This window comes from Gouania willdenowi, assembly GCF_900634775.1.
Source record: "Gouania willdenowi chromosome 24 unlocalized genomic scaffold, fGouWil2.1 scaffold_320_arrow_ctg1, whole genome shotgun sequence".
NCBI lineage: Eukaryota > Metazoa > Chordata > Actinopteri > Blenniiformes > Gobiesocidae > Gouania > Gouania willdenowi.
The window spans coordinates 2826553-2839619 of record NW_021144848.1 but is presented as its reverse complement, the minus strand read 5'-3'; the positions used below and the strand labels follow the sequence as shown (position 1 = coordinate 2839619).

General features: G+C 39.4%; 1 protein-coding gene across 8 annotated transcripts in view; it reads left to right on the top strand.

The window, feature by feature from the left end:
* Window positions 1–13067, top strand: part of hivep2a (HIVEP zinc finger 2a) — a 90219-nt gene that overhangs the window by 35850 nt on the left and 41302 nt on the right. For 4 of the 8 annotated variants that reach the window (XM_028440483.1, XM_028440482.1, XM_028440486.1 and 1 more), the window contains one exon: window positions 10295–10326. The gene's annotated coding sequence lies outside the window, so the exon portion shown is untranslated. The other 4 variants (XM_028440487.1, XM_028440488.1, XM_028440490.1 and 1 more) reach the window with 4 other exon arrangements.

Genomic DNA, 13067 nt, shown 5'->3' with positions numbered 1-13067 from the left:
TAGCTAGTTACTGTAACCAATGTAACTAGTTACTGTAACCAATGTAGCTGGTTACTGTAACCAATGTAGCTAGTTACTGTAACCAGTGTAGCTAGTTACTGTAACCTATGTAACTAGTTACTGTAACCAGTGTAACTAGTTACTGTAACCAATGTAGCTAGTTACTGTAACCTATGTAACTAGTCACTGTAACCAATGTAGCTGGTTACTGTAACCAGTGTAACTAGTTACTGTAACCAATGTAGCTAGTTACTGTAACTAGTGTAACTAGTTACTGTAACCAATGTAGCTGGTTACTGTAACCAATGTAGCTAGTTACTGTAACTAGTGTAACTAGTTACTGTAACCAATGTAACTAGTTACTGTAACCAATGTAACTAGTCACTGTAACCAATGTAACTGGTTACTGTAACCAATGTAACTAGTCACTGTAACCAATGTAGCTGGTTACTGTAACCAGTGTAACTAGTTACTGTAACCAGTGTAACTAGTTACTGTAACCAGTGTAACTAGTCACTGTAACCAATGTAACTGGTTACTGTAACCAGTGTAACTAGTTACTGTAACCAATGTAGCTGGTTACTGTAACCAATGTAGCTAGTTACTGTAACCAGTGTAGCTAGTTACTGTAACCAATGTAACTAGTTACTGTAACCAATGTAGCTGGTTACTGTAACCAATGTAGCTAGTTACTGTAACCAGTGTAGCTAGTTACTGTAACCTATGTAACTAGTTACTGTAACCAGTGTAACTAGTTACTGTAACCAGTGTAGCTAGTTACTGTAACCTATGTAACTAGTCACTGTAACCAATGTAGCTGGTTACTGTAACCAGTGTAACTAGTTACTGTAACCAATGTAACTAGTCACTGTAACCAGTGTAACTGGTTACTGTAACCAGTGTAACTAGTTACTGTAACCAATGTAGCTAGTTACTGTAACCAGTGTAGCTAGTTACTGTAACCAATGTAACTAGTTACTGTAACCAATGTAGCTAGTTACTGTAACCAGTGTAGCTAGTTACTGTAACCAATGTAACTAGTTACTGTAACCAATGTAGCTGGTTACTGTAACCAATGTAGCTAGTTACTGTAACCAGTGTAACTAGTTACTGTAACCAATGTAGCTAGTTACTGTAACCTATGTAACTAGTTACTGTAACCAGTGTAACTAGTTACTGTAACCAATGTAGCTAGTTACTGTAACCAGTGTAGCTAGTTACTGTAACCAATGTAGCTAGTTACTGTAACCAGTGTAGCTAGTTACTGTAAATAATGTAACTAGTTACTGTAACCAGTGTAGCTAGTTACTGTAACCAGTGTAGCTAGTTACTGTAAATAATGTAACTAGTTACTGTAACCAGTGTAGCTAGTTACTGTAACCAGTGTAGCTAGTTACTGTAAATAATGTAACTAGTTACTGTAACCAGTGTAGCTAGTTACTGTAACCAGTGTAGCTAGTTACTGTAAATAATGTAACTAGTTACTGTAACCAGTGTAGCTAGTTACTGTAAATAATGTAACTAGTTACTGTAAAGAGTGTAACTAGTTACTGTAACCAGTGTAACTAGTTACTGTAACCAATGTAGCTGGTTACTGTAACCAATGTAACTAGTTACTGTAACCAGTGTAACTAGTTACTGTAACCAGTCGTTACTGGAGTAGAGACTTCTCTAGGCAGAGAAACAAAGGCTCATCTATGGGTCAAAGCCAAAGCTGTAGAAAGATCACAAACTTCTTCTTTCTCCGTTTGTTTTTTACCAACATTCATCAATGGAGCAGCAACAAGTTCCCATGTTTTTGATGGTTTTAAAGCCCTGGTTTGCACAGTCGCTGGTTCTCCTGATCACCCACAATGCCGTGCTAATGTATGTTTGATCAGCTCAAGATTTAGATTGTAAATGCTCCGAGACCGACAAAAACAATCGCTCTATAATTCATTTGCGTGTTCATGGCGACCAAATGAGGAGGACTATCAGAGCAAGGGGAAGCTAGAGTTTTTAAACCGCTCTAGGATTCATTGGTGTGAATGCAACCTTAGTTTTTCTAGACTTCCATTAGAATCACTCTAGAATTCCCCCTCCTGATCTGATCTAGGCTTCATTTGCGTGTTCACATCGACCGAACGAGGACTATCAGAGCCAACAGACCCGTTGACGTTTAAACATCTCTGTTTTTGAGTAAATGTTCGTTACTGAAGTTCTCAGTTCTTGGGTCAAGTTATTTGTTCTGGTGTAAAGTTTCTCTAGACATTCATTAGAAACGTTTCAGAGATCCCCCTCCTGATCCGACCTAGACTTTGTTTGTGTGTTCACACCAAACGAGGACAGAACAAACAGACCATAGAGCATTTAAACTTCTCTGTTTTTGGGGAAACGTCTTTGTTATTCGATGAAGTTCTCAGTTTGGGGGTAAAGTTCTTTATTTTGGGGAAAAGTTCTTTGTTCTGGGTAAAGTTTCTCTAGACATTCATTAGAAACGCTTCAGAGATCCCCCTCCTGATCCGACCTAGACTTTGTTTGTGTGTTCACACCAAACGAGGACAGAACAAACAGACCATACAGCATATAAACCTCCCTGTTTTTGCAGAAACATCTTTGTTATTGGGTGAAGTTCTCAGTTTGGGGGTAAAGTTCTCAATTCTTGGCTAAATTTCTTTTTTTTGGGGTAAAGTTTTTTGTTTGGGGGTAACATTCTGTGTTTTGGAGTAAATTTCTTTGGGTAAAGTTTTTCTATACTTCCATTGGAATCACTAGAATTCCACCTCCTGATCTGATCTAGTCTTGGTTTGTTGACAAACGTGGCACACCGACTGAGTTGATGAGCTTTGTTGTCAGCTTTTATCCCTAAAAGTCGTAAAGTTTGCTCAGATATTTTTGGCAAAGCATCCCATGAGTGGAATATTCCACAGTAAACCAACCGGTGCGATCCGTGAATCTGCAGCTTTCCGTGGATTAGATTTGAGCGACGGAGCGAGAGGGGACGGAGGAGAAGAATCAGCAAAGACGAGCAAACAGCTCTGTCAACAGTGCAGACGGAAAGACAAATAAAGTGACGGATGGACTTGAATGCATCGCATGCTGTCAGACGTTAGACGAGGAGAGGATGTCCCTGAGAGGGAGACAGACGGACACTCTCCGTCCCTCCGCCCGCAAAGTGCCTTCAAACGTTTTTCCATTCACAAATTCTCAGACAGTGAAGTGTGCGACCTCATCCTCAGTGTGTGTGTGTGTGTGTGCGTGTGTGTGTCTGCATAGACATGATGATAAAGTTCATCTAAAACACTCAGTCGAGGAAATGCTTGTGATTTCCTTTTCATTTCAGATACTTTATACAACAGCTGTAGAAGCTGCGTTGCCAGGTTGGGTTTACTGTTGTAATGACGTAAAGTTCCCGCTGTGGATGAACAAAGGTGTGGCGCGCAAATGAGCAACGCTCTCAATGTTCTTGTTTTTGGAGTCCTTTAGTGTCATTTTGTGTCATTCTTTGTTTTTTTTTGGCATTCTGTTTTCATTGTCGTTCAGTTTATGCTTCATCATTTTGTTTATTTTTGTCATCCTTGTTTGTATTATTGTGGTCAGTTTGTGTGTTTTGTTGTCCTTTTGTGCGTTTTTGGAATCATTTTTGTTGTTTTCGTTGTCGGTTAGTGCATGTTTTGTCATTATGTGTATTTTTGTTGTCTTTTGTGTGTTTTTGTTGTTCTAGTGTGTGATTTTTGAGTCATTTTGTGTATTTGTTTTGGGGCAGCACAAAATTAGACGGAGGGCCACATGTGGTCCCCCACCCCTTATTGATTGGTTATACTTTATAATATTACAATTATATATATATATATATAATATTGGAGAGACTCTATAGCTGTGAAGGCTGTGGGAGAGTCGAGTGTTGTCTGCATGTCAAGAAAAGTTGGTCATCGATGAAACTTTGTCCTTTGAACCTTTGTTTTATAATGCTGTGTGGAATAGTTCAATGAGAAATAATGCTCCCAGACTAATCAAAGACAGATGTATTTAGCTTTGTGTTAAAGCTCTTACTGTGTTGTTATTCAGCTTTTTTGTGACCCTGCAGACTTGAAACCCAAACAGATTTCCCCCCATGACGACAAAGGCTCGACCTTATCTGATCTGAACCAGTCAAAGTTGAGTCAGGAAGTGGGTTTGTTTGTTGTTTACTGAGAGAGAAAAGTTACAAGCAGTGAAATGAGGAAGAGAATGTGCGTTATCATTTATCTTTGTCCTTGGAAAGCCTGCAGCACAAACTGCAAAGCCTCCACTGTGCTGAGTCAGCAGGGACATTATTGATGACGATGAGAGCCAGAAAAACCCACCTGAGTGGTTTTTAACAGCAAAACAAATGTCGTCCTGCTTCAAAAACTGCTTTTCCCTGAAATCTGAAGTTATTCCCAGGCCAAAACCACGTTTAAAAAACGTGTTCATTTTTTTTACGTTACTTTTGACCAGATTTACAGCAATATTTGTGAAATTTATGATATTTACTTTTCTCGTAAAAATATAATATCAATGTTGAATCTAAATTTAAATGTTAAATATAAAATATAAATATCAAATCTAAATTTGAAATGTAAATGTTAAATCTAAACCTAAATGTTAATTATTAAATATAAATATTAAATATAAATCTAAATTTTAAATCTAAATGTAAATGTGAATTCTAACTAATAAATGTTTAATCTAAATCTAAATGTTAAATATAAAGCTAAATGTTAACTGTTAAATCTAAATCTTAATGTTAAAACTAAATGTTAAATCTAAATCTTAATGTTGAATCTAAATGTTAAATCTAAATGTCATGGGTGAAACTAAATATTTAGTTAATATGCAAATTCACCTGAAAAGCTCAATCCGGTGAATTTGCATATTAGCTAAATATTTTGTTTTACTCGGGACATTTATATTTAATGTTTAGATTTAGATTTAACATTTTCTATTTAACATTTAGTTTTAACATTTTCTATTTAACATTTAGATTTAAATTTAACATTTTGATTTAAATTTAATATTTAACATTTAGATTTAGATTTAACATTTGCATTATGTTTTTTAGGGTGCTATTCTAGTCACTAAAATCACATGGAACGTTTCACCTCAGGGTACTTTTCTCCCAGGAACTACTGTACGTGTGCTTGTCTCGTAGCTTGTTGATGTTTTGGAATTACGCTAATTCCCGTGAGCGGGAGTAACATGTTGGATCTTGGTGTGCGTCCCCCTGTTGGTAGACGCCTCCATCGTCCAATCAGACATCAGCTCTGTAAACCCCGCCCCCTAACCCTTCCAATCAGAGACGATCCTCAGCCTAAAACCTCCCTGAATGGAATTTGTCGTTTTAACATAGCGAGTTAGCGTAGCCCCCTTTTTTTTAACAGCGCACAGAGTGAGTTAGCGTAGCCCCCTTTATTTTAACATAGCGAGTTAGCTTAGTGCACCTTATCCTTATTTATTTGTGACACGCTCCAAGTTATGCTCCACTGCCTGCTCTACAGGTATAAACTCAGTGTACCATCTGTGCAGCAGGCAATGCCAGCACCACACACACACACACACACACACACACACACACACACACACACACACACACACACACTGGGGTGAAAACAAAGGATGCACAGATGGAGAGAGGGGGAAATGTGGAGTGAAGGAAACATGGAGGCAGTGATTGAGAGGAACAAGATGACGTCATCCTAAACTTATTAAAAACACTGATAAAATAATAACAATAGCCCAAAAACTTTTTTTTCAATGAAAAAAATGTAATTTTACTATTAATAGTAATAGTAATACAAAATAAAAAATACTATTAAAAAAAGAAGTTTGAAATATTTAAAGGGTAATACAAAAACAACATTAAAAAAACACAAAACAAAAAAAACAATAGGAAAATAAAACAATTAGATATTCTTTTAGGGCTTGTATCTGAGCTGGATTTTCTCTCTCTCTCTCTAATTTCCAGGATTAATTGGGTGTATGCTGTATAAGAATGAGATATATCGTCGTTCACGATGTATCGTGAAAAACATTCTCACCGGTAAGAATATGTCATCCCACGATAGAAACGATAAATGCCCATGTCGGAAATTAGCGAGGGTCATGTGTCCCTCAGTTTATTCACAAATGCCCCTAAAAACCTTGTTCCAAAGGCCAAAACTGTCCACAAGTTTGTCAACAACGTATTATTCTCTGGAGAGGAACGCTGTTCACGGCAGCGAAGCCTCCACGGTGTGCACCACTGCCGCCCCTCAGCCCCCTCACACACCCACAGACGGCGGTGCTCGTCTCAGCTACTTGAAGCTACCGCGCTACCGCGCTGTGATACATCATGAACCGCTACGTGGTTAAAACCAGATAAACAAAGTCAACCAATCCAAGTTCCTTCATCAGATCCACCCAAAGTTCCACAAACACAGGGACAAAGATGAACCTGTAGCAACGATTATAAACTGGAAACTTAACTAAAGCTAACTATGCTAAGCTAACACACCGACTCACAGACTGGGCTAAGAGCTAATGCTAACCACTCCATATAAGGAATAGACCAAATAAAAAGAACACGTCTTACTGTCATAAAGCCATCGATTTGTTTATGGTCAGATTTTACACTTTACTATGAAAGAATAAAAGCTAAACATTTCACGTAAATGTTAGCATAAATAATAATGTCACTATTCACTATATTTTAATTATATTTCACGTGTTCACAGACAAAGCTGGTCCCATTAGACTAATGTAACTATTGAGATTATTACACATAAATATACTGAATGATTAAATTATCAGCTTGATTTGGTTTAATTATAGGAAATCATATTTATTTATCAATCATAACTTTATGTAACTTATTATCAAATATAAAATAAACAAGATTCATCAGCAGTAAAAACAATAATGAAGTTATTTGTTCTTTTCATGTGTTTTTTTTAAGAAAATGAATTTTAAGTGATGAAATAAATTGATTACATACAATAAGACTAATAGTGACCCACGTGCACTAATATATTCCATAAAATATCAGCTCATGAACTCTATGAGTCAGCAGATATTGTAGCCTTTGTAGTTTGCAAGGAACCTGTTTACACTTGAAGTTGGGAATTGTTTTATTTATTTATAGTTTTTTTTTATTTATTGTGATGTTTATTGTTGTCGTGATAAATACCACAAATTATCAGGATACATTTTTTAGTCCATATCGCCCATCCCTAGTGCTGTACTACGATGCTGGCTAACGTCTAACCACGCTAAATCACCATGCTAAGTTTTTGTATTTTTTTTGTCCGTGTGTGAATTTCTTTGGCCGGTTTGTTTGTTTTTGTTGTCATGAGTTAAAATGGACACCGGTTTCATCAGAACACCTGCTAAACTAGCTTCAGTGTGAACGATTCATGCTTTGATGTATGTTATTGTCACGTGTGATTCCTCGGTGCGTCCTTTGATGACGACGGTGTCAGGAAGTGGAAGCTGTATTAGTGAACTGTGTGTGTGTGTGTGTGAAGCAGGTGGTTCAGATTCCTCTCTTCGTTGGCTCGTGCCCTCCTGTTTCCTGGCTCGTTTCGTCCTTTTCCCGCGTTCGCCTTAATTCGCCCTCATCTCACCTCCTGTTGTTCCCTGCGTCACTTCTGGCTCCGTCTGTCGCTGTCTTTCCTTTCCTTTCCTTTCCTTTCCTTTCCTTTCCTTTCCTTTCCTTTCCTTTCCTTTCCTTTCCTCTCCTCTCCTCTCCTTTCCTTTCCTTTCCTTTCCTTTCCTTTCCTTTCTTTTCCTTTCCTTTCCTTTCCTTTCTGCTGCTGCTTTGCAATGTTGCAACAACATGTTTCATAAACTTCCCAGGAAGCAGAGAAACACCCCCGACTCCCCCTCCCTGCTACGCTTCCTCCTCAAACTGAAAGACAAACGATAAGAGGCGGCTCGTCGCTGCGCAGACATGGAAACACTTTTCCTGCTCCGGCTCTTTCTTTCCCAGAGGTGTGGGGGGTGAGTGGGTGTGTGTGTGTGTGTGTGTGTGTGTGTGTGTGTGTGTGTGTGTGTGTGTGTGTGTGTGTGTGTGTGTGTGTGTGTGTGTCTGTGTCTCTGTGTGTGTGTGTGTGTGTGTGTGTGTGTGTGTGTGTGTGTGTGTGTGTGTGTGTCTGTGTCTCTGTGTGTGTGTGTGTGTGTGTGTGTGTGTGTGTGTGTGTGTGTGTGTGTGTACGAGTCAGGAATGCGGAGGCTCGTAAGTCACCTCTGATTTTCCACTCCCGCTGGGAAGCATCCCATTATCAGTTTTATATGAAAGTAGGAAATTCCTCTGTGGTCTGAGGGTGTGTGTGTGTGTGTGTGTGTGTGTGTGTGTTGTGTCGTAATGAGCAGCTTAACAGTGGAATAAAGTTTTGGCTTTTTCCTGCATTACCATAAAATTCCTCGGATCAATCGGACACATGTGAGGTTTGCTCTGAGCCTTTGGAACAGTTTCCTGTTCTTTCTTTCTGTGTGTGTGTGTGTGTGTGTGTGTGTGTGTGTGTGTGTGTGTGTGTGTGTGTGTGTGTGTGTGTGTGTGTGTGTGTGTGTGTGTGTGTGTGTGTGTGTACTAATACCGTATTACCTGGACTATAAGTCGCACTTCTTTATCAGTTGCTTTATACAACGTATAAAGTATAAAGCAGAGTAGTAAGCTTTATAACACTGTAATAAAACTATATAAAGTTAGTGATAAGACTATAAAACTGTAATAACACCTTATAAAGTTAGTAATCAGACTGTATAACTTTAAGACTATATAAAGTTAGTGATAAGACTGTATAACTATAAGACTATATAAAGTTAGTGATAAGACTGTATCACAGTGTAATAACACTTAATAAATAGTGATTAGACTGTATTGAGTATTTATTCATACTACTCTCTGTAAAACTCAACTAGGTGTCCAGCCGTATCTATTTCTGTAAAGATTGTATCAGTTGTTGTTTGAATCTCTTCTTATCCTCCATCTCGGGCTCAGTAAAGTCGGTCTTATCTGATCCTCAAACCAAAGCGGAACCAGAGCGAGGTTAGAATAACCCGAGGCTTTGAGGGATGAATCAAAACACAGAGTCTCATCTACTTCCCATCTGCACTCGCTAGAAACACCACAGAGGAATATTCCACACGGCCCAGTTTTCCTTTCCAGGAAAACTGAAGCTTAAGCTCCTCCCCTTCGTCAGGAAAGATGAGGGAATGAGTGAGTGAGGCTGTGTGAGCAGCCAGAGGATGAGATGATTGTTGGACCACTCCATCACTGCTCCATTCACGCCAACTTTTCCAGGTTTTCCAGATGTTGTGAAAGTGAATCCAACTCGTGACCCCGTTTCATGTTTTCCTCTTTAACCCCCACAACACATCCATCCATCCATCCATCCATCCATCCATGCGCTATATAAAATTGATGTATTATTATTATTAGCAGCGACATGTTTAGCATTAAAGTGCTAGCTGCTACATGTTTAGCATTGAGGTGCTAGCTGCTACATGTTTAGCATTGAGGTCCTAGCTGCTACATGTTTAGCCTTGAGGTGCTAGCTGCTACATGTTTAGCACTGCGGTGCTAGCTGGGCTTTAGTTTTGATCCAGTGTGTTTTTTTTAGCTAAATTAATGCACAGCAACAACTTCTCTTCTGGTTCTCCTGTTTTTTGTATTGTAGTTTGTGCATCAGTATCATGGGTATACCGGGGACACGTGAAATGAGGAAGGTTCCACGCTGTTTGGAGAAAAAAACAAAAACAAAAAAGGGTTAAGTGTTGTTTTTTTAGTGCGTCATTTTTCAGTATTTAACAAATCACAAATAACGATTTAAAGCCCCAGCCCTAATAATTATATATATATATAAATAAGTGAAAATCAGCTGAGCGTTTATATGAATGAATGAGACGGATGGTTGTCATTATTTTTGGAGGTTAAACCAAAGGTCACGCAGAGGGCACAGCTTTTCTACTGAGTCAGCTTTTCTGTATATGAATGAATGAATTAAAGATAATGTAAACATTTTTTGTTCTTCTTTCAGTCCATCTCTCCTTGACTTGATCTGCTGTTCTTCTTGTTTTTCCCACACACAGCCATCCGTGCAGTTTCTCTCCTGCTTTCATTCATCACTGTGTTTATTCTGCTCTCATGGTTCACATCCTAATTTATTCATTTATTTGTTTTATTCTTGTACAGGTGTTTTTTTTGTGTAGCGTGATTTATTGTGTGGTTAAACATGTTAGTGTTACAGCTACTTTGTTCATTGTGTTTGTTCACGTTGCTTTAATAACAAAGTCGTCTGTGTCTGTTTCTTCACAGGATGATGTTGTTGGATCCAAAGCCAGCGACAGGTGAGATGCTGCACGTTGGGATGTTTCACGTTTACACGTACACTGTTGTCTAACACGGGATTTAAAAAAAATTCTCTCCTTTTTTTTTCTTTCTCTATTTTCCCCATTTTTGTTCTTTTTCTCATTTTTTCACCCTCTTGAAATGGTTTATGATTACGTTGTAAAAATGGTATAATTAGTATAGTGGCATGAATAATACATTAATTAACCATTATTATGATTTATTAGTAATACTGTGTTGGAAATGACAAAGAAATCTATTTAAAACCAAAATCTGAAATTTTTGGTGTTTGTCTGTGTCTCTTTGTGTGCACATGTACGTGTGTGTGTCTCTGTGTGTGCACGTGTACGTGTGTGTGTCTCTGCGTGTGCACGTGTACGTGTGTGTGTCTCTGCGTGTGCACGTGTACGCGTGTATGTCTCTGCGTGTGCACGTGTATGTCTCTGCGTGTGCACGTGTACGTGTGTGTGTCTCTGCGTGTGCACGTGTACGTGTGTGTCTCTGTGTGTGCACGTGTACGTGTGTGTGTCTCTGCGTGTGCACGTGTACGCGTGTATGTCTCTGCGTGTGCACGTGTATGTCTCTGCGTGTGCACGTGTACGTGTGTGTGTCTCTGTGTGTGCACGTGTACGTGTGTGTGTCTCTGTGTGTGCACGTGTACGTGTGTGTGTCTCTGTGTGTGCACGTGTACGTGTGTGTGTCTCTGCGTGTGCACGTGTACGTGTGTGTGTCTCTGCGTGTGCACGTGTACGTGTCTGTGTCTCTGCGTGTGCACGTGTACGTGTGTGTGTCTCTGCGTGTGCGTGTGTACGTGTGTGTGTCTCTGCGTGTGGACGTGTACGTGTGTGTGTCTCTGCGTGTGCACGTGTACGTGTGTGTCTCTGTGTGTGGGCGTGTGCGTGTCTTTGTGTGTGCGTGTGTGTGCACTTCACCCACTTGGTTTTTGCTCGTTGTCTTCACATAAACTCTGAGTTTCATTCACTGAGTTAAAGTCGTGTAACGGGTCAGACTCAGATAAGAGCTTCAGGAGGTTGTTGTGTATTCATTCAATAAACGCCGATGATGATGATGTCACTCAGTTACCACACATGGGGAGTGGCTAACGTTGGCTTTACTTTAACAGGCACTCAGCTCCGCCCTCAGCAGACCCTCCGTGACCTTTCCTTCCCTCTCCGCTCTTCTTCCCGTCCTCATCCTCATCCTCATCCTCTCATCTTCATCCTCAGTATTTGTGCAGCTGTCTCTCTACAGTAGAGCAGGTCAGGCTGACGGGTGTCAGGGGGTCGAGGCTTTGAGGAATTTCCCCTCTCTGTGGGGACCAGTGTGTCTTTATCAGCTGCTTTCCTGCTCAATGTGAGAGAGCATTCACACCAACACTGTTACCATGGTTACCATTGCCAAGTAGGCATGTTTTACAGGTGTTATAGCTGTACAGTTGTATTGTTATTGTCATAAAGTCGTAGTGTTGTTGTTATACAGTCATAGTGTTATTGTCGTACAGTTGTAGTGTTGTTGTAAGGTCGTAGTGTTATTGTTTTAGAGTCAAAGTGTTGGTGCTGTAGAGTTGTTGTTGTACAGTCATAGTGTTATTGTTGTACATTCGTAGTGTTGGTGTTGCACTTTGTTGCTTGTGTTACTTTGTTGTAGTGTTGTTGTTGTTGTACAGTCATAGTGTTATTGTTGTACAGTTGTAGTGTTGGTGTTGTAGTGCTGTTGTTGTACAGTCATAGTGTTATTGTTGTACATTCGTAGTGTTGGTGTTGTGGTGCTGTTGTTGTACAGTCAAAGTGTTGGTGTCGTAGTGTTGTTGTACAGTCATAGTGTTATTGTTGTACAGTCGTAATGTTGGTGTTGTAGTGCTGTTGTTGTACAGTCATTGTGTTATTGTTGTACATTTGTAGTGTTGGTGTTGCACTTTGTTGCTTGTGTTACTTTGTTGTAGTGTTGTTGTTGTTGTTGTACAGTCATAGTGTTATTGTTGTACAGTCATAGTGTTATTGTTGTACAGTCGTAGTGTTGGTATTGTAGTGCTGTTGTTGTACAGTCATAGTGTTATTGTTGTACAGTTGTGGTGTTATTGTTGTTGTACAGCTGTAGTGTTGGTGTTGTAGTGTTGTTGTTGTACAGTCATAGTGTTATTGTTGTACAGTCGTAGTGTTGGTATTGTAGTGCTGTTGTTGTACAGTCATAGTGTTATTGTTGTACAGTGGTAGTGTTGGTGTTGTAGTGTTGTTGTTGTACAGTCATAGTGTTATTGTTGTACATCCGTAGTGTTGGTGTTGTAGTGTTGTTGTACAGTCAAAGTGTTCGTGTCGTAGTGTTGTTGTACAGTCATAGTGTTATTGTTGTACAGTTGTGGTGTTATTGTTGTTGTACAGCTGTAGTGTTGGTGTTGTAGTGTTGTTGTTGTACAGTCATAGTGCTATTGTTGTACAGTCGCAGTGTTATTGTTTTACATTCGTAGTGTTGGTGTTGTACTGTTGTTGTACAGTCAAAGTGTTGGTGTCATTGTGTTGTTGTACAGTCATAGTGCTGGTGTTGTAGTGCTGTTGTTGTACAGTCATAGTGTTATTGTTGTACAGTCAAAGTGTTGGTGTTGTAGTGTTGTTGTACTGTCATAGTGTTATTATTGTACAGTGGTAGTGTTATTGTTGTACAGTCATAGTGTTGGTGTTGTTGTTGTACAGTCGTAATGTTGTTGACGTACAGTTGTAGTGTTGGTGTTGCACTTTGTTGCTTG